The sequence below is a fragment of the Balaenoptera acutorostrata genome, chromosome X (assembly GCF_949987535.1).
Source record: "Balaenoptera acutorostrata chromosome X, mBalAcu1.1, whole genome shotgun sequence".
Classification (NCBI taxonomy): Eukaryota; Metazoa; Chordata; class Mammalia; order Artiodactyla; family Balaenopteridae; genus Balaenoptera; species Balaenoptera acutorostrata.
In genome coordinates this window covers 63,037,022-63,055,972 of record NC_080085.1, presented here as the reverse complement: position 1 = coordinate 63,055,972, position 18,951 = coordinate 63,037,022, and the positions used below count along the sequence as shown (strand labels likewise).

At 37.5% G+C, this 18,951-nt stretch overlaps 1 long non-coding RNA gene across 1 annotated transcript; it reads right to left on the bottom strand.

Annotated features, from left to right (window-relative positions):
- Positions 1 to 4,121: 4,121 nt before the first annotated feature.
- Positions 4,122 to 18,900, bottom strand: LOC103017114 (uncharacterized). The gene is made up of 3 exons (XR_451434.2): positions 18,623 to 18,900; positions 5,445 to 5,649; positions 4,122 to 4,267 (listed from the first exon to the last, which is right to left on the bottom strand). It is a non-coding gene; the product is annotated as an uncharacterized LOC103017114 (long non-coding RNA).
- Between the last annotated feature and the right edge of the window lie 51 nt (positions 18,901 to 18,951).

The window sequence follows — 18,951 nt, the reverse complement described above, 5'->3', positions numbered from 1 at the left end:
TTTGTATTTCTGCAGTGTCAGTTGTTACTTCTCCTTTTACATTTCTAATTCTATTGATTTGAGTGTTCTCCCTTTTTTTCTTGATGAGTCTGCCTACTGGTTTATCAATTTTGTTTATCTTCTCAAAGAACCAGCTTTTAGTTTTGATCTTTGCTATCGTTTCCTTCATTTCTTTTTCATTTATTTCTGATCTGATCTTTATGATTTCTTTCCTTCTGCTAACTTTGTGGGTTTTTTGCTCTTCTTTCTCTAATTGACTTAGGTGTAAGGTTAGGTTGTTTATTTGAGATGTTTCTTGTTTCCTGAGGTAGGACTGTATTGCTATAAACTTCCCTCTTAGAACTGCTTTTGCTGCATTCCATAGGTTTTTGGGTCCTCTTTTTTTCATTGTCCTTTGTTTCTAGGTATTTTTTGATTTCCTCTTTGAGTTCTTCAGTGATCTCTTGGTTATTAAGTATTGTATTGTTTAGCCTCCATGTGTTTGTATTTTTTACAGATTTTTTCTTCTAATTGATATCTAGTCTCATAGCTTTGTTGTTGGAAAAAGATACTTGATACGATTTAAATTTTCTTAAATTTACCAAGGCTTGATTTGTAACCCAAGATATGACCTATCCTGGAGAATGTTCCATGAGCACTTGAGAAGAAAGTGTATTCTGTTGTTTTTGGATGAAATGTCCTATAAATATCAATTAAGTCCATCTTGTTTAATGTATCATTTAAAGCTTGTGTTTGCTTATTTATTTTCATTTTGGATGATCTGTCCATTGGTGAAAGTGGGGTGTCCAAGTCCCTTACTATTATTGTGTTACTGTCGATTTCCCCTTTTATGGCTGTTAGCATTTGTCTTATGTATTGTGGTGCTCCTATGTTGGGAGTATAAAAATTTACAATTGTTATATCTTCTTCTTGGTTTGATCCCTTGATCATTATGTAATGTCCTTCTTTGTCTCTTGTAATAGTCTTTATGTTAAAGTCTATTTTGTCTGATATGAGAATTGCTACTCCAGCTTTCTTTTTTTTTCATCTTTATTGGAGTATAATTGCTTTAAAATGGTGTGTTAGTTTCAGCTTTATGACAAAGTGAATCAGTTATACATATACATGTGTCCCCATATTTCTTTCCTCTTGTGCCTCCCTCCCTCTCTCCAGCTTTCTTTTGTTTTCCATTTGCATGGAATATCTTTTTCTATCCCCTCACTTTCCGTCTGCATCTGTCCCTAGGTCTGAAGTGGGTCTCTTGTAGACAGCATATATATGGGTCTTGTTTTTGTATCCATTCAGCCAGTCTATGTCTTTTGGTTGGAGCCTTTAATCCATTTACATTTATGGTAATTATCGATACATATATTCCCATTACCATTTTCTTAATTGTTTTGGGTTTGTTATTGTACGTCTTTCCTTTTCTTGTGTTTCCTGCCTAGACAAGTTCCTTTAGCATTTGTTGTAAAGCTGGTTTGGTGGTGCTGAATTCTCTTAGCTTTTGCTTGTCTGTAAAAGTTTTCAATTCCTCTGTCGAACCTGAATGAGATCCTTGCTGGGTAGAGTAATGTTGGTTGTAGTTTTTTCCCTTTAATCACTTTAAATATGTCCTGCCACTCCCTTCTGGCTTGCAGAGTTTCTGCTGAAAGATCAGCTGTTAACCTTATGGGGATTCCCTTGTATGTTATTTGTTGTTTTTCCCTTGCTGCTTTTAATATTTTTTCTTCGAATTTAATTTTTGATAGTTTGATTAATATGTGTCTTGACATGTTTCTCCTTGGATTTATCCTGTATGGGACTCTCTGTGCTCCTGGACTCGATTAACTATTTCTTTTCCCATATTAGGGAAATTTTCAACTATAATCTCTTCAAATATTTTCTCAGCCCCTTTCTTTTTCTCTTCTTCTGGGATCCCTATAATTCCAATATTGGTGCATTTAACATTGCCCCAGAGGTCTCTGAGAGTGTCCTCAATACTTTTCATTCTTTTTTCTTGATTCCTTCTAGAGAATTTTAAATTTCGTTTATTGTGTTGCTCATCATTGTTTGTTTGCTCTTTAGTTCTTTTAGGTCCTTGTTAAACGTTTCTTGTATTTTCCCCATTCTATTTCCAAGATTTTGGATCATCTTTACTATCGTTACTCTGAATTATTTTTCAGGTAGACTGACTATTTCCTCCTTATTTTTTTGGTCTGGTCGGTTTTTACCTTGCTCCTTCATCTGCTGTGTGTTTCTCTGTCTTCTCATTTTGCTTAACTTTCTGTGTTTGGGGTATGCTTTTTGCAGGCTGCAGGTTCGTAATTTCCGTTGTTTTTGGTGTCTGCCCCCAGTGGCTAAGGTTGATCCAGTGGGTTGTTTAGGCCTCCTGGTGGAGGGTACTAGTGCCTGTGTTCTGGTGGATGAGGCTGTATCTTGTCTTTCTGGTGGGCAGGACCACGTCCGGTGGTGTGTTTTGGGGTGTCTGTGACATTATTATGATTTTAGGCAGCCTCTCTGCTGATGGGTGGGGTTGTGTTCCTGTCTTGCTGACTGTTTGGCATAGGGTGTCCAGCATTGTAGCTTGCTGGTTGTTGAGTGGAGCTGGGTCTTAGCGTTGAGATGGAGATCTCTGGGAGAGCTTTTGCCGTTTGATATTACATGGAGCTGGGAGGTCTCTAGTGGACCAATGTCCTGAACTCAGCTCTCCCACCTCAGAGGCACAGGCCTGACCCCCTGTCAGAGCACCAAGACCCTGTCAGCCACACGGCTCAGAAGAAGAGGGAAAAAAAGATAAAAAACGAAAGAAAAAAATAAAATAAAGTTATTAAAAGAAAAAATAATTATTAAAAAATTTTTAAATTAAAAAGTAATTTTTAAAAAAGGAAAGAAGAGAGCAACCAAACCAAAAAACAAATCCACCAATGATAACAAATACTAAAAACTATATTTTAAAAAAAATGGACAGACAGAACCCTAGGACAAATGGTAAAAGCGAAGCTATTCAGACAAAATCACACAAAGAAGCATACACATACACACTCAGAAAAAGAGAAAAGGGAAAAAAATTTATATACCATTGCTCCCAAAGTCCACCACCTCAATTTTGGGATGATTCACTGTCTTTTCAGGTATTCCAGAGATGCAGGGTAGATGAAGTTGATTGTGGACATTTAATCTGCTGCTCCTGAGGCTGCTGGGAGAGATTTCCCTTTCTTTTCTTTGTTCGCCCAGCTCCTGGGGTTCAGCTTTGGATTTGGCCCCGCCTCTGTGTGTAGGTCACCTGAGGGAGTCTGTTCTTCGCTCAGACAGGATGGGGTTAAAGAAGCAGCTGATTAGGGGGCTCTGGCTCACTCAGGCCGGGGGGAGGGAGGGATACGGAATGCAGGGTGAGCCTGCAGCTGCAGAGGCCAGCATGACATTACAAGAGCCTGAGGTGCTCCGTGTGTCCTCCCAGGGAAGTTGTCCCTGGATCACGGGACCCTGGCAGTGACAGGTTGCACAGGCTCCTGGGAGGGGAGGTGTGGACAGTGAACTGTGCTTGCACACAGGCTTCTTGGTGGCTGCAGCAGTAGCTTTAGCGTTTCATGCCTGTCTCTGGTGTCCGCGCTGATAGCCGCAGCTCACGCCCGTCTCTGGAGCTCATTTAGGTGGTGCTCTGAATCTCCTCTCCTCGCGCACCCTGAAACAATGGTCTCTTGCCTCTTAGACATGTCCATACTTTTTCTCAGACTCCCTCCCAGCTAGCTGTGGTGCACTAGCCCCCTTCAGGCTGTGTTCACGCAGCCAACTGCAGTCCTTTCCCTGGGATCTGACCTCCAAAGGAGCCAGAGCCTCAGGTCCTATCCCCCACCCACCCCGGCAGGTGAGCAGACAAGCCTCTCGGGCTGGTGAGTGCTGGTTGGCACCGATCCTCTGTGCAGGAACCTCTCTGCTTTGCTCTCTGCACCCCTGTTGCTGCACTCTCCTCCATGGCTCTGAAGCTTCCCCACCCCCACCACCCCCTGTCTCTGCCAGTGAAGGGGCTCCCTAATGTGTGGAAGCTTTTCCTCCTTCACAGCTCCCTCCCAGAGGTGCAGGTCCCATCTCTATTCTCTTGTCTCTGTTTTTTCTTTTTTCTTTTGCCCTACCCATGTACATGGGGAGTTTCTTGCCTTTGGGGAAGTCTGAGGTCTTCTGCCAGTGTTCAGTAGGTGTTCTGTAGGAGTTGTTCCAAATGTAGATGTATTTCTGATGTATTTGTGGGGAGGAAGGTGATCTCCACTTCTTACTCCTCTGCCATCTGAAGGTCTCCCCCTATATGTGTAATCTTAAGAAATGATACAAATGAACTTATTTACAAAACAGAAAGAGACTTACAGATTTAGAGAATGAATTTATGGTTACCAGGGGGAAGGGTGGGGCGGAGAGATAATTAGGGAGTTTGGGATTGACATGTACACACTGCTATATTTAAAATGGATAACCAACAAGGACCTACCATATAGCACATGCAACTCTGCTCAGTATTATGCAACAACCTTAATGGGAAAAGAATTTGTAAGAGAATAGACTCATGTATATGTATAACTGAATCAGTTTGCTCTATACCTGAAACTAACATAACGTTGTTAATCAACTATAGTCCAATATAAAATGTTTAAAAAATTACAATAAATTCTAATATACTTCTAAAAAATAAACAAATAAAAGTTGGGTGAAGAAAATAAATCAAGGAGGGAGTGATCAAGTGCATCACATGCTACCGATAGGTCAAGTAAGATGAGGACTGAGAAATGACTACAAGATTTAGCACATTTTTTTAAATGGATGAAAGGAAGTCTTCAGACAGAGGGAATAGTGCAACTGTGTGAGAATGCACAGTGATTTCAGGCAACTGCAAATAATTCAAGATAACTAAAGCTTAGGGATATAGCAGAAACTAGAGAGCAGCACTGCTGGGTGGATACACACAGGCTAGATCACAATGTAATGCTAAAAATTTTGGATTTATGCTAAAGGCTATGAGAATCCACAGGAGAACTTTAAGTTGCGGAGTAACAGAGCCAAACATTTAAAAAGTCAATTTGAGACCAGTATGAAAAATGGAGAAGAAATCTGAAGGCAAGGAAACCGGTTAACAGGCTGTTACTATAGTCCAGGGAGAAACTAAAGGCAGTGACAGTGGGGATCAAAATGAGAGGATGGGTCAGATATTTAGGAAGTTGTAGGACTTGGTGACAATTTTGAAATGCAGGAAGGAGATATTAGAGGGAGGAAGGACTCAAGGATGACTTGGGTTCTGGTTTGGACAAGTGGGTAGGGGTAACCATTCACAGAAGGAACACTGGAGAAAGAGTAAGTTTGGCAGTAAAAAAATCACACACAAAGGAATGCAGAAGGCCACCTGGTATCTTGGAATTATACAGTGTGTCACATATACTTTCTCATTTAATCCTGTTAGTTAGGGAGATGAGAAATAGGCTTGTAGAGATTAAGTAATTTACCCAAGTTTACACAGCCAGGATGTGAGAGTGTAGACTAGAATCCAAGCTCACTGTTCTTCCACTTCTTCAAAGCTACTGTGCCAAAGATTTTGAGGCAAGGAGGAAGAGCACTTTAAAAAATGAGTGAAGGTGAGCAAGTGGAGAAAGAAGGGGACTCTCAGCATTTGAGGGCAGTTTTCCCAAATATCTTTTTCTTTAAGTCTGCCTGGATGGAAGATAGAGACAATAAAAATGTTGATCAGCAACACATTTGGCTTATTAAATTGAATGGTACGTTATATAAAGTAGGGGAGATAACAACTTGGTAGTTTTTCCACAGCCTCTCAGTGTCTTCTTGGCTTATCTTAATCATCCTAAGGTTGTCCCCAATAACTATCAATGAACACAGGAATAGTGCTGAATGGTCCAGGCTCTAGTAGTTCTCACAGTCTAGTGAGGGATATAGACACATAATTATAATACAGGGTAACCATAAAATCTAGAAAGAGAATTTTAAAAATAAACTATTTTGGAATAATTTCAGATTCACAGAAGAGTTGTTGCAAAGGTAACAGAGAACTATTGGATATCAGTAACCCAGTTTCAGTTTCTCCTAAGGTTATCATTTTACACTACATTTATCAAAACTAAGAAACCAACATTTGTACATTACTATTAACTAAACCCTAGACTTTGGATTTCACCAGTTTTTCATTTATGTCATTTTTCTGTTCTAGGATCCAATCTGGTGTCCCCCATTGCATTTTCACTTGTCATGATTCCTTAGCTTTCTCTGATCTATGGTAGTTTCTCGGTCTTTCCTAGTTTTTCTGGAAACATAGATATTTTAAAACATTACATATAATATACAGCATATTACATATACATGTATTTTACAGATTGAACCCTCTTGATTACCTTTGCTGGGACATGCTAAAGGCACAAGCTTATTCAGTGAAAATCAGAGATATGAAACATCTGAGGCAATGCATCAGATACATTGTGCAAAGATTGCTACATATGTGCTGTATTAATGCACTGTGTTCATGGCAATTTTGCACAGTGCATTGAGCTATGCATTGCTAATGGAGAATAAACATTGAACATATCATGCATTGTAATGTAATTATTATATGTACTTACCCATGTCTCTGAATTTTATTGTAGCCCTGTACAAAGTAGTAATTTGTAAATGTAACATCATCCAAATAAAAATATCAACAGAGTTAATTTTTTAATTAGGCAAGCTAATTATAAGTTCATATAGAAAAATAAATAAGCAAAAATAGCCAGGAAGTCCTGGAAAAGAAGAATAGTGACAGGTAGCCCTACCAGATATTAAAATATTTTAAAGTTTCAATAATTATAAACAAAGGGTATGGCGACATAAATAGACATACAGACCAATTTAAAAAAAAGAAAGTTCATAAGTAGAAACAAATAAATATTGAAATTTAGGATCTGATATAGATGACATCTTAAATTAGTGGAGAAAAGATAGACTACCCAGTAAATAGTTGGGACAACCGGTAGCCATCTAAAAGAATAAAATAGTTCCATACTTAAAGCTGTACACCAGGATAAACTACAAACGAAAAAATGATTTGAATGTACAAAGGAAAATAATAAAAGAGCACTAGAAGAAAACTTGGGAGAATTACTTTATAACATTGGAGTATTGGGTAAGCCTTTCTAACTATGATTCAAGAAACAAATGCCATAGAAGATGCCCTCACATTCCATAAAAGACCAACAACCCAACAGAATATGGGCAACACTCATGAACAAATAACAGAAAAGAAAATATAAATAGCCCTCAAAGATTCTTGTCCTCTAGATGACATGATACTATACATAGAGAATCCTAAAGATGCTACCAAAAAACTACTAGAGCTAATCAATGAATTGGGTAAAGTAGCAGGATACAAAATTAATGCACAGAAATCTCTTGCATTCCTATACACTAATGATGAAAAATCTTAAAGAGAAATTAAGGAAACACTCCCATTTACCACTGCAACAAAAATAATAAAATATCTAGGAATAAACCTACCTAAGGAGACAAAAGACCTGTATGCAGAAAACTATAAGAGACTGATGAAAGAAATTAAAGATGATACAAACAGATGGAGAGATATACCATGTTCTTGGATTGGAAGAATCAACATTGTGAAAATGACTATACTACCCAAAGCAATCTACAGATTCAATGCAATCCGTATCAAACTACCAACGGCATTTTTCACAGAACTAGAACAAAAAATTTCACAATTTCTATGGAAACACAAAAGACCCCGAATAACCAAAGCAATCTTGAGAAAGAAAAACGGAGCTGGAGGAATCAGGCTCCCAGACTTCAGACTACACTACAAAGCTACAGTAATCAAGACAGTATGGTACTGGCACAGAAACAGAAATATAGATCAATGGAACAGGATAGAAAACCCAGATATATACCCATGTACACATGGTCAACTTATTTTTGATAAAGGAGGCCAGAATATACAATGGAGAAAAGACAGCCTCTTCAATAAGTGGTGCTGGGAAAACTGGACAGCTACATGTAAAAGAATGAAATTAGAACACTCCTTAACACCATACACAAAAATAAACTCAAAATGGATTGAAGACCTAAATATAAGGCCAGACACTATCAAACTCTTAGAGGAAAACATAGGCAGAACACTCTATGACATAAGTCACAGCAAGATCCTTTTTGACCCAGCTCCTAGAGAAATGGAAATAAAAACAAAAATAAACAAATGGGACCTAATGAAACTTCAAAGCTTTTGCACAGCAAAGGAAACCATGAACAAGACGAAAAGACAACCCTCAGAATGGGAGAAAATATTTGCAAATGAAGTAACTGACAAAGGATTAATCTCCAAAATTTACAAGCAGCTCATGCAGCTCAATATCAAAAAAACAAACAACCCAATCCAATAATGGGCAGAATGCCTAAATAGACATTTCTCCAGAGAAGATATACAGATTGCCAACAAACACATGAAAGGATGCTCAACATCACTCATCATTAGAGAAATGGAAATCAAAAGTACAATGAGGTATCACCTCACACCTGTCAGAATGGCCATCATCAAAAAATCTACAAACAATAAATGCTGGAGAGAATGTGGAGAAAAGGGAACCCTCTTGCACTGTTGGTGGGTATGTAAATTGATACAGCCACTATGGAGAACAGTATGGAGATTCCCTAAAAAACTAAAAATAGAACTACCAGACGACCCAGCAGTCCCACTACTGGGTGTATACCCTGAGAAAACCATAATTCAAAAAGAGTCATGTGTCACAATGTTCATTGCAGCTCTATTTACAATAGCCAGGACATGGAAGCAACCTAAGTGTCCATCAACAGATGAATGGATAAAGAAGATGTGGCACATATATACAATGGAATATTACTTAGCCATAAAAAAACGGAATTGAGTTACTTGTAGTGAGGTGGATGGACCTAGAGACTGTCATACAGCGTGAAGTAAGTCAGAAAGAGAAGAATAAATACCGTATGCTAAGACATATATATGGAATCTAAAAAAAAATGGTTCTGAAGAACTTAGGGGCAGGACAGTAATAAAGATGCAGACATAGAAAATGGAATTGAAGACATGGGGAGGGGGGACGGTAAACTGGGATGAAGTGAGAGAGTGGCATGGACTTATATGTACTACCAAATGTAAAATAGATAGGTAGTGGGAAGCAGCTGCATACCACAGGGAGATCAGCTCGGTGCTTTGTGACCACATAGAGGAGTGGGATAGGGAGGATGGGAGGGAGATGAAAGAGGGAGGAGATATGGGGATATATGTATATGTATAGCTGATTCACTTTGTTATAAAGCAGAAAGTAGCACACCATTGTAAAGCAATTATACTCCAATAAAGATGTTAAAGAAAAAAAAGATTCTTGTCCTCTCTTACATACGAAAAATGACAAATATAACTACTAAGATTTGTAACCACCCCCAAAATCGATAACACACTTTATTAGCAAGGCTGTGGGAAATTATACACTCTCATACATTCCTAGTGGGAATGCAAATTGATACTACCCTGATAAGGGGCTATTTGGCTATATCTATTGAAACAAAAAATTCATTTTTCATTGAACCAGCAATCCAACTTCCGGTGTTTACCAATATACCTGAACATCTATAAAATAAAATATGTAGAAGATTATTAATTTCAACTTTAGCATATAGCAAAAGATTGGAAACAACCCAAGTATCTATCAACAGGGTACTGATTAGATAAATTAAGGATCAATCACACAATGGGATATTATGACATATAAAAGAATGAGGAAGATCTATTTGTACTGATATGGAAAGATATCCACGTTAAGAAAAATAAAGGTGCCAATCAGAATGTGTAGTATGCTATACTATGTAAGAAGGAGATAAAATAGAGTATATATTCATAGTTACATAAAGAAGCTCTGGAAAGTATGTATTTATTGAGATTAAGTGATTGGGGGAATAGGGTGAATGGGAAAGATGGGAGAGGAGTAGGAGCAAGACTTTTCACAATATACCCTTTATTGTTTGAGTTTTGAATCGTATGAGTGTATTACCTATTCAAGAAAAGGTAAACTACAAATAAAGATAAATATAAAACTCCAGGTAATAATAACAAGATGAGAAAAGAAGGGTTGTTCAATGAGTCAGTAAAGCATGCTACAAACTTTGTTGTGTTTCAAAAAAATAACAGAAATACTGAATCATTTTAGGTACGTTAAAACATTTTATAGTTAAGTGTACATATTAAAAATTAAGGGCAGCCACTAAAGGAATATAAATGCAAACTACAGTTTCTAAGCCATCACAGGAAACAAAAGGGGATATAGACAAATTTATCAATTCAAGAGAAGGAAAAAAAAAGTCAGAGGGCTTCCCTGGTGGCGCAGTGGTTGAGAATCTGCCTGCCAATGCAGGGGACACAGGTTCGAGCCCTGGTCTGGGAAGATCCCACATGCCGCGGAGCAACTGGGCCCGTGAGCCACAATTACTGAGCCTGCGCGTCTGGAGCCTGTGCTCCGCAACAAGAGAGGCCGCGATAGTGAGAGGCCCACGCACCACGATGAAGAGTGGCCCCCACTTGCCGCAACTAGAGAAAGCCCTCGCACAGAAACGAAGACCCAACACAGCCATAAATAAATAAATAAATAAATAAATAAATAAATAAATAAATAAATAAATAACTTAAAAAAAAAAGTCAGAAAGCATGGTAAAAAGAAAGTAAAATCAAAATGGTGAAAACAACTCTCCAAATATGGCAATCATAACACACTTAAACAGGGGGACATAATCAATTAAAAGGCAGATTTTCAGAATGAATAAGAGACACACACAAGGCTATTTCTTGCAGCATTATTTATAATAGGAAAAGGCTAGAAACAACCCAAACTTTCCATCAATAAAGGTCTGGTACCTCCACAAAATGAATTACTCTATTGCTTTGAAAAGGAATTAAGAATATATATACTCTGATGGAGTGATCTACAGGACTTATTATTCATTAAAAAAAAGCAAGGTGGAAAAAAGTGTGCATAATATGACACCACCCACATAAGAAGGGAAGAGATAGAAATACCTATATACATATTTGTGTCTATAGGGAGTATGAAGGAATAGCATAAAGAGACAGGGATTAAAAACTAGACTTCTTTGAGTATACTTTGTTCCATAGATTTGACTTTGAAACCATGTAAATATATTACAAAATTGTGAAACTATTTTTTTAAAAAGCGATCCCTAAAAATCAAAAGCAAAATGAAACAAATGAATCTGTGTATCCAGATGGTGACATAATAACACAGAAAGTGACTTTAAAACACAGCAACATTAATGTATATCCCTAACAGGATACATCTTAAGGTAAGGACAAAAAATCTATAAAAGAATCATAAACTCTTTGTAAGTAATCATATTTTTGGTGGTATGGTGTTGGTATTGTTATTCTGAAACTTGTTGTCTCTATATTGTGGAATAAAGCAAATTAGTGATTATGTTGTTATTTTGAGAATCAGGATATTTGTTGTGGGAGAAAGGAGATATAGATTGTTGAGGTGAAGTAAAAATCCTATACTGTAGCCCTGAATTTAAATTGGAAGGATCACGATGCCCAGGGCCCAGATTTTTATTTCCAAATACCATTTCACACTAAAAAGAATCAGGACTCCTGAGAGGAATGGCTGATTTCTAGTCTGAGGTAGGAAACATACAAGTAGAACCTTCAATATCTTGCATTCTCAGGAAACAAGGAGGTTATCACAGACCACTAGGGTTGTGTCAAAAGGACACAGGGGCCAGAGTGTAGGGACCAAAGATGGGACAATCTGAGCATCAGTAAGGAGAATAACTGTAATGGATTGAAATATATCAAATGTTTAAATCCATGTTTATGATAATACTAAAAAAAGGTCACATTTAAAAAATGATAGATAATTAACTCATTATTTTGCAAGTCAATAAAGGCATTTATCCTGCCTTTCCTATGTGAACTGTACCACTAGGTACAAAATAGTAGATGAGGGGAAGTTTCTTTTTATAAAAGAATTTCAGCTAATAAATGAATATGGAATGATAGAATATCACTATTTTGCAACTCTCAATGAAGAAGTGGATCTTACCATTGAGAAACAACCAGACATTATGTGTCTCCTGATGGGAGAACTCCATATGAGCAGTCTAGCCAAGAAAACTGAACCTGAATCTGATTAAGCCTCTAAAGTGAAACACCAATCTGTAGGAAATACAGAAGACAGAGAATATGTTAATACCATGGGAATGGAATCAGGAAAGTCCAACTGGGGAAACCCTACAAGACAAACAACCAGATTTCTTCAACAAATTGCAAGGAAAAAAGGAGAGATAAGAGGGAAAACCTATGGCTTAAAAGAGACTTAAAAACCTTATGAGACATATAAACCAAATGCAATGCATGGACCTTATTTGGAGCTTGATTCTCTCTCTCTCTCCTTCACACACACACACACACACACACACACAAAACACACACACTCATTTCTGAAACAGTTGAGCAATTTGAACAAAGAAAGCATATTTGATGATATTAAGGAGTTGTACTTTTAGGAATAATAATGGTAGTGTGGTTATATTTAATAAGGCCTTCTTATCTTTTATAAGTATTAATATATAATATTTATGGATGAAAGGATATGAAGTCTGAGATTTGCCTCAGAATAATATGGGAGGAGGAGAAGATGGGAGTATAAATGACAGAAACTAGATTAGCTATTAGCTGATAATTGTTGAAGATAGATGGTGGGGTTTATTGTATTATACATTTTCTTTTTTTATAATAAAATATTTAAAAAATTTTTCCATTTATTAGGTCACAGAGGTATACAAAAATAAAGATATAATCAATCAATAAAGCTAAGAACAGGCTCTGGGAAAAGAGTAATAAAAATAGACAAACTTCTGGGCAGATTCATCAAATAAAAAAGAGAGAAGGCACAAATAAAGTATGTCAGGAGTACAAAGGTGGCCATGATTCAGATTCAGAAAAGTCAAAAGCAAAGTTCTGCACAACTTTCTACTAATAAAGTTTGACCCCCAAAAGATATCTGGCAGGATCTGGGGAGTGGTTGTCACAACCTAGGTGGTGGTATGGGGCAGGGAGCGTGGGGGGGAGTGCTACTGACATCTAAACATCCAAAATGCACAAGACAGCCCCCACAACCAAGAATCATCCAGCCCCAAATGTCAGTAGTGCCAAGATTAAGAAACTCTGACTTGGATTAAATTGGCAAGCTTCTAGGAAAGTATTATTATCAACAATGACCCAAAAAGGAATTGAAATCATTTTCATAAAGCCACCTGTTTCCAAAATACACCAGGTCAGCAAGTTCTGCCCGATGAGTTCTACCAAGACTTCAAGGAACACATGCTTTTCTTTTCACATAGACAGTTTTAGGGAATAGAAAAAGATGGGAAACTACCAAACTCATTTCACAAGCAAGCATAACCTTGTTACTGAAACCAAACAAGGACAGCATAAAAATAAAAGATTATAGGCCGATATAATTTAAAAACAATGATGCAAAAATTCTAAAAATATATTAGTAAATTGAATCTAGTGCATATTAAAAGAATAGTTTATCATGACCAAGTGATATGAATGAAAATATGGTTAAAAATATGGATCAACAAAAGGAAACCTATTGATGTAATTCACACATTAACCAAGTAGAGGAATAAACTATATGACTTTTTCAATACATGCAGGAAAAGCATCCAATAAAATTCAACATTTATTCATAATAATATTAATGATAAAGTTCTAGGAAACCAAGGAGAGAAAGAAATTATTTTAAAGTGATAAATGGTAACTTCCAGAAACGTACTGCAGACATATTTAATACTGAAATATTAGAATCAGTCCGTTAAAGTCTGGAACAAGAAATGATAACCACTATACCCGCTACAAGAGTTATAAATATTTGAAAGGTAAAGACACAACTGTTACTATTTGCAAATGATATGACTGTCTATTTAGAAAACCCAAAAACATCACCTTTAAGCCAGTACACCTAGTGAGCTAACATAGAGAGTGGATATAAGATAAACATACAAAATCATTTTCCTATACATGATAATAACCAATTAACATATAACAGGGAAAAATCTTAATAGCAATAAAAACTATAAAGTACCAAAAATTAAGCTTAACAAAAAAGTACAACTCTTTCATGGAAAAAACTATAAAGTTTACTGAAAGAAATAAGAGAAGGTCTGAATAAATAAATAGACATTGTAGATAGGAAAGCTAAATATTCTCAATATATCCATTCTCCTCAAATGAATCCATAAATTCAGTGCAATCACAATAAAAATTGGGATTTTCCTTAGAACCTGACCAGATAATTCTAAAGTTCTTATGGAAGATTAAAGCTCAAGAATAGCCAAGGCAGTTCAACAATGGTGAAGGAACAGAAAAATAGATTAATGGAACAGACTAGTGATCCAGAAACAGACCCATGGGTACTTTACGTAGCATTTCAAATCAATGGGAAAAGAATATTCATTAAGTGGTGTTAATGCAATTGGCACTAACATTTAGGAAAACATTGTTAAATTTCTATCTAAACCCATTAATAAAAATAAATTATAGAGGAATTAAGAGCATTATGGATAAAAAGCAAAACAATAAAATTAATACAAGAAAAATAATGTGTTGATGATCTTGAGGGCAGGAAGGCTTTATCAATTTCTTAGGGCTGCCATAACAAATTACCACAAACTAGGTGGTTTAAAACAACAGAAAATTATTCTCTCACAATCTGGAAGCCAGAAGTCAAATATCAAGGTGTCAGCAAGGTTGGTTCCTTCTGGAGGCTCTGAGGGAGAAGCTAGTCCATGCTTCTCTCCTGGCTTCTTGTGGCTGTGGGCAATCCTTGGCATTCCTTGGTTTGTAAATGCATCACTTCATCTCTGCCTCTGTCTTCACAAGGCCTTCTCCTCCCTATGTGTCTTCTTTTCTTAGAAGGACACGTATCATTGGATTTAGGGCTCAGTAGGAAAATCCAGCATGATCTCATCTCCAGATCCTTAATTACATCTGCACAGGCCCTGTTCCCAAATAAGGTCTCATTCACAAGTTCCGGGTGAACATATCTTTTCTTGGGCCAGCATGCAACCTACTACATAGGCCTTCTAAAATAAGACAAAAAGGAAGACTCATAAATTTGACTTCATTAAAAACTATATGAGGGCTTCCCTGGTGGCGCAGTGGTTGAGAGTCTGCCTGCCAATGCAGGGGACACGGGTTCAAGCCCTGGTCTGGGAAGATCCCACATGCCGCGGAGCAACGAGGCCCATGAGCCACAATTACTGAGCCTGCGTGTCTGGAGCCTGTGCTCTGCAACAAAAAAGGCCGCGATAGTGAGAGGCCAGCGCACCGCGATGAAGAGTGGCCCCCGCTTGCCGCAACTAGAGAAGGCCCTAGCACAGAAACGAAGACCCAACATAGCAATCACTCAATCAATCAATAAATCAATAAATCTTTAAAAAAAAAAAAAAAACTATATGAATAAAAAGACAACATAAATAATGTTAATAGAAAACCACTTATGGGAAAACGTTCATTATCTCTTTTGGATTTCTTTTTTTTTAAGTTAAATTACAGATTATGTAGTTTTTAAAAAATTCCTATAAATCAATAAGAAAAACAGTCCAATGGAGAAATGACTAAGTATATAAAGTTATTACCCAGAAGAAATAAAATAAAATAAATAAATAAACCAATATTACATAAATTAAATAAAATAAACATAAAAAGATGCTCAATGGCATCAGTATTCAGATAAATTAGGCTTAAGGTAAGATACCATTTTTGCACCCGTCAGATTGCTCAAAATTAAAGTTTAATAATATCATGTATTGGTAAGGATGGGGAAAATGGAGATTTTCATATACTACTGGTTGGTGCAGATAATTTAAATGGCTTTTTGGATATATCAAAAATTTAAATGCCTATTTCCAAAACACCTGTCTGCATTCACAAGCAGACATACATATATGTTCACTGAACTATTTTCAAGAGTTCTAACCTGGAAACAAAGTGAATGTTATCAACAGAGGAATGCCTACATAAACCACAGTATATGAAGTAGATCTCTATGTAATAACATGACTAGATCTTCATGACATAACTTTGGATGAATAAGGCACTCTGCACAACAGTAGGTACAGCATAATATTGTTTGCATTAAAAGAATACGCAGAAAACAACAATATTTTATATGTATTGCTGTGTGTGTGTGTGTGTGTGTGTGTGTGTGTGTAAATCCATAGGGAAAAATCTGGAAGGATACAAACCAATCCTGTAACTGTGGTTACCTTTGGGGAGGGAGATAAAGGAGACTGTGATTATGGGCGACAGACATGGGGAACTTTAACCTTATCTGTAATATTTAAATTGTTTTCATAAAGAATGTGTTTATATATTACTTATACAATTTTTAAAAAAAATTAAAGAGAGTGAATAGGAAACAACAGAAAGGAGAGAGTGTGTGAACTCTCTTTTCAAGAAATGTAATAATAAAAGATTTATTATTAATGAGAGAATAGCTAAGCAAACTGGAACATCTACTAGAAGGAAGATTAATGTAGACATTAACATAAAATGCAAAACCATGGAAAACATTTATAAAATGTGAAGTTTAAAAAATTTTGGATTTTTGAAAATTAGTATGATTAAAACTTCCAGGTAATATAAGGGAGCAACAATAAAATATTCCCAGGAACTTGGAAATAAAATGTTATTCAAGAGTTAAACTATAAAATTAATGTATGGTGAATCAAATGGAAAAATCACCTTCAAGAAACATAATGGCTTCCAGACAAGCAAGATTTGACTATAATTTGGGTGGATATTTTTGACATATCTAAAGCAAGAATGTGTCAGTGAACCATGGAAGTGTAGAAAAAGGAGACAGTGAAGCCCACATAGAGCAGACTTGTTAGTTACTTAATCTTCAGGCGCCTTAGCTTCTCCATTGCTAAAGCGTGGTTAATCATAGTATTTACTTCATAGGATTATCATATAAAACAAAAAAGCACTTGGTAAGGAGTGAGGCTTATACATTATTAAAGGACGGGAATGTAGTGGTCAGGCCACTATACTCCAATATAAAATAAACTGTTACTGTTCTATTTCTCATCAACAACCAGCATCCTGGTTTTCACACATCAGTCTCTCATGAGTTAATCAGCATGAGTCAGCCTCCTGAGACTGACCAGTTCAGGGACACTGAGGAGATCAAGTTTCTGAGATGGAAAGGTCCAGCCTGGACTGAGGTTGAAAGCACCAAGGTAATGCCATCCAACAAGGCATCTTGGTAGCCAGCCAGTTAACCTTCCTTGGTGACACACTACCTTTGGCTTTTCTAATCTATTCATACTTCTGAATAACTTGCCAGGGAAGGTGGTCTATGCAGAAGGAATAAAAAGACTAGAAAAAATAAGCTAAAATATTAACAGGTGGTTGTTTGTGAGAAGGAATTATGGGTGATTTGCTCTACTTTTCTATACTTTCCAAGTTTTCTTTAGTGAGCATATATTACTTTAATATTTTAAAAACATCTTTAAAGGATGATGAGGTGAAGAAAAAGAGAAGGCAGTAGCTTCAAGGGGACAAGGGTAGAGAAAGGACTTTTGAGGCGACAGGCCAAGGGGAAGATGTCAGGGAGTTAGGACCAGAGTAGGGGCAGGCAAGCACTCTTTCTTCCAAAATGAAGTAGCTTTCCCTGGAAAGACTTTTTCTCCCCATGTGTACCTGGGCCTTGAAGTAGCTTGTTATTTGCCAGTCATGGCATTTGCATAGCCAGTGAATTCGATGGAAACCATTTGCTTGAGAATTCTAAATGTATCTCTGTATCTAACTATATCGCTGGCTGGCCGTTGAACCCGAAAGTCCCAGATCTGAGTTCTTGAGCATTCCCTCCCTCTTTCTTCATCATCATTACCAAATATTTGCTAGTCACCTCCTAGGTGCCTGACTTTATGCTAATTTAGGCGGGGGTGAGGGTGGGGTTGGAACGGAGGGAGCTTACGAGGAGAGACTATACTCCAATATAAAATAAAAATAAAATTGAAAAAAAGATAAACGAAAATGCAAAATCACTGTGGCCTAGGTGAGGTGGCTAAGGAAGGCTTGGAATCACAGATTTTCCGAGTTGGACCTGAAAGGTCAATCGGTCTAATTCTCTTACCCCGCGATTCAGAGAGCAGGTGGTACTTAACCCTTGACTTGAAAGACTTGCAGGGTTTGGATCAACGGAGATCAAGATGTGGGGGTTGGGGCAGTAAACAAAGGGAGCAAAGGCCCTGGGGCCAGGACACCTAGCGGGGTGTGGTCCGATTACTCTGCGGCCAGTGATCAGCGTTACCTACAGGTTTCCTTTCTAGCTTCCCTTTCTGCCTTTATTTTCAGCTGAGTCTTTGTTGCCTCAGCCTTGTGACCTATGTACGCACGAGGGAGCCTTCCAAAGCCGTTATACAATCTCCTCCAGCTCCTCTCCGGCCAAGGCTGTCCTGAGCACCGCTCCCTCCCAGCCCAGTTCCTGCTTGGGGCACTCGCTTCCTCAAAGCACACCACTGCCCCCTCCTTCCCAAGCGCGCCGATTCGCCACTTTCTGAGGAATAAAGTATTTACCTTAGGGAGTTGTTTCTTGTTTGGTTTGGATCGGAGTAAGGAGTTGAATCTGAGCTTTGAGTCAAAAGGATAAAATACAATAAAGACCCGGAAATTCCAATTCTTTAGACCTTGAACGCAAACGATCGTTCTTTCCTTTTAGGTTTGAAGTTACCGTAAGTTCCTAAAACTAGTCAGGCAGAACAAACAGCCTCCCTAACATCCTGTGTCCACAGCAAGTGTGGACAACTGAAATAGTCATTTGAGGTGTTTCGAAAATAACCCCCTGATAGCACATTGCCTACGGTGACACATTCTCGTCCGCGGGGCGGGCTGGGTCGCCGGGGGCG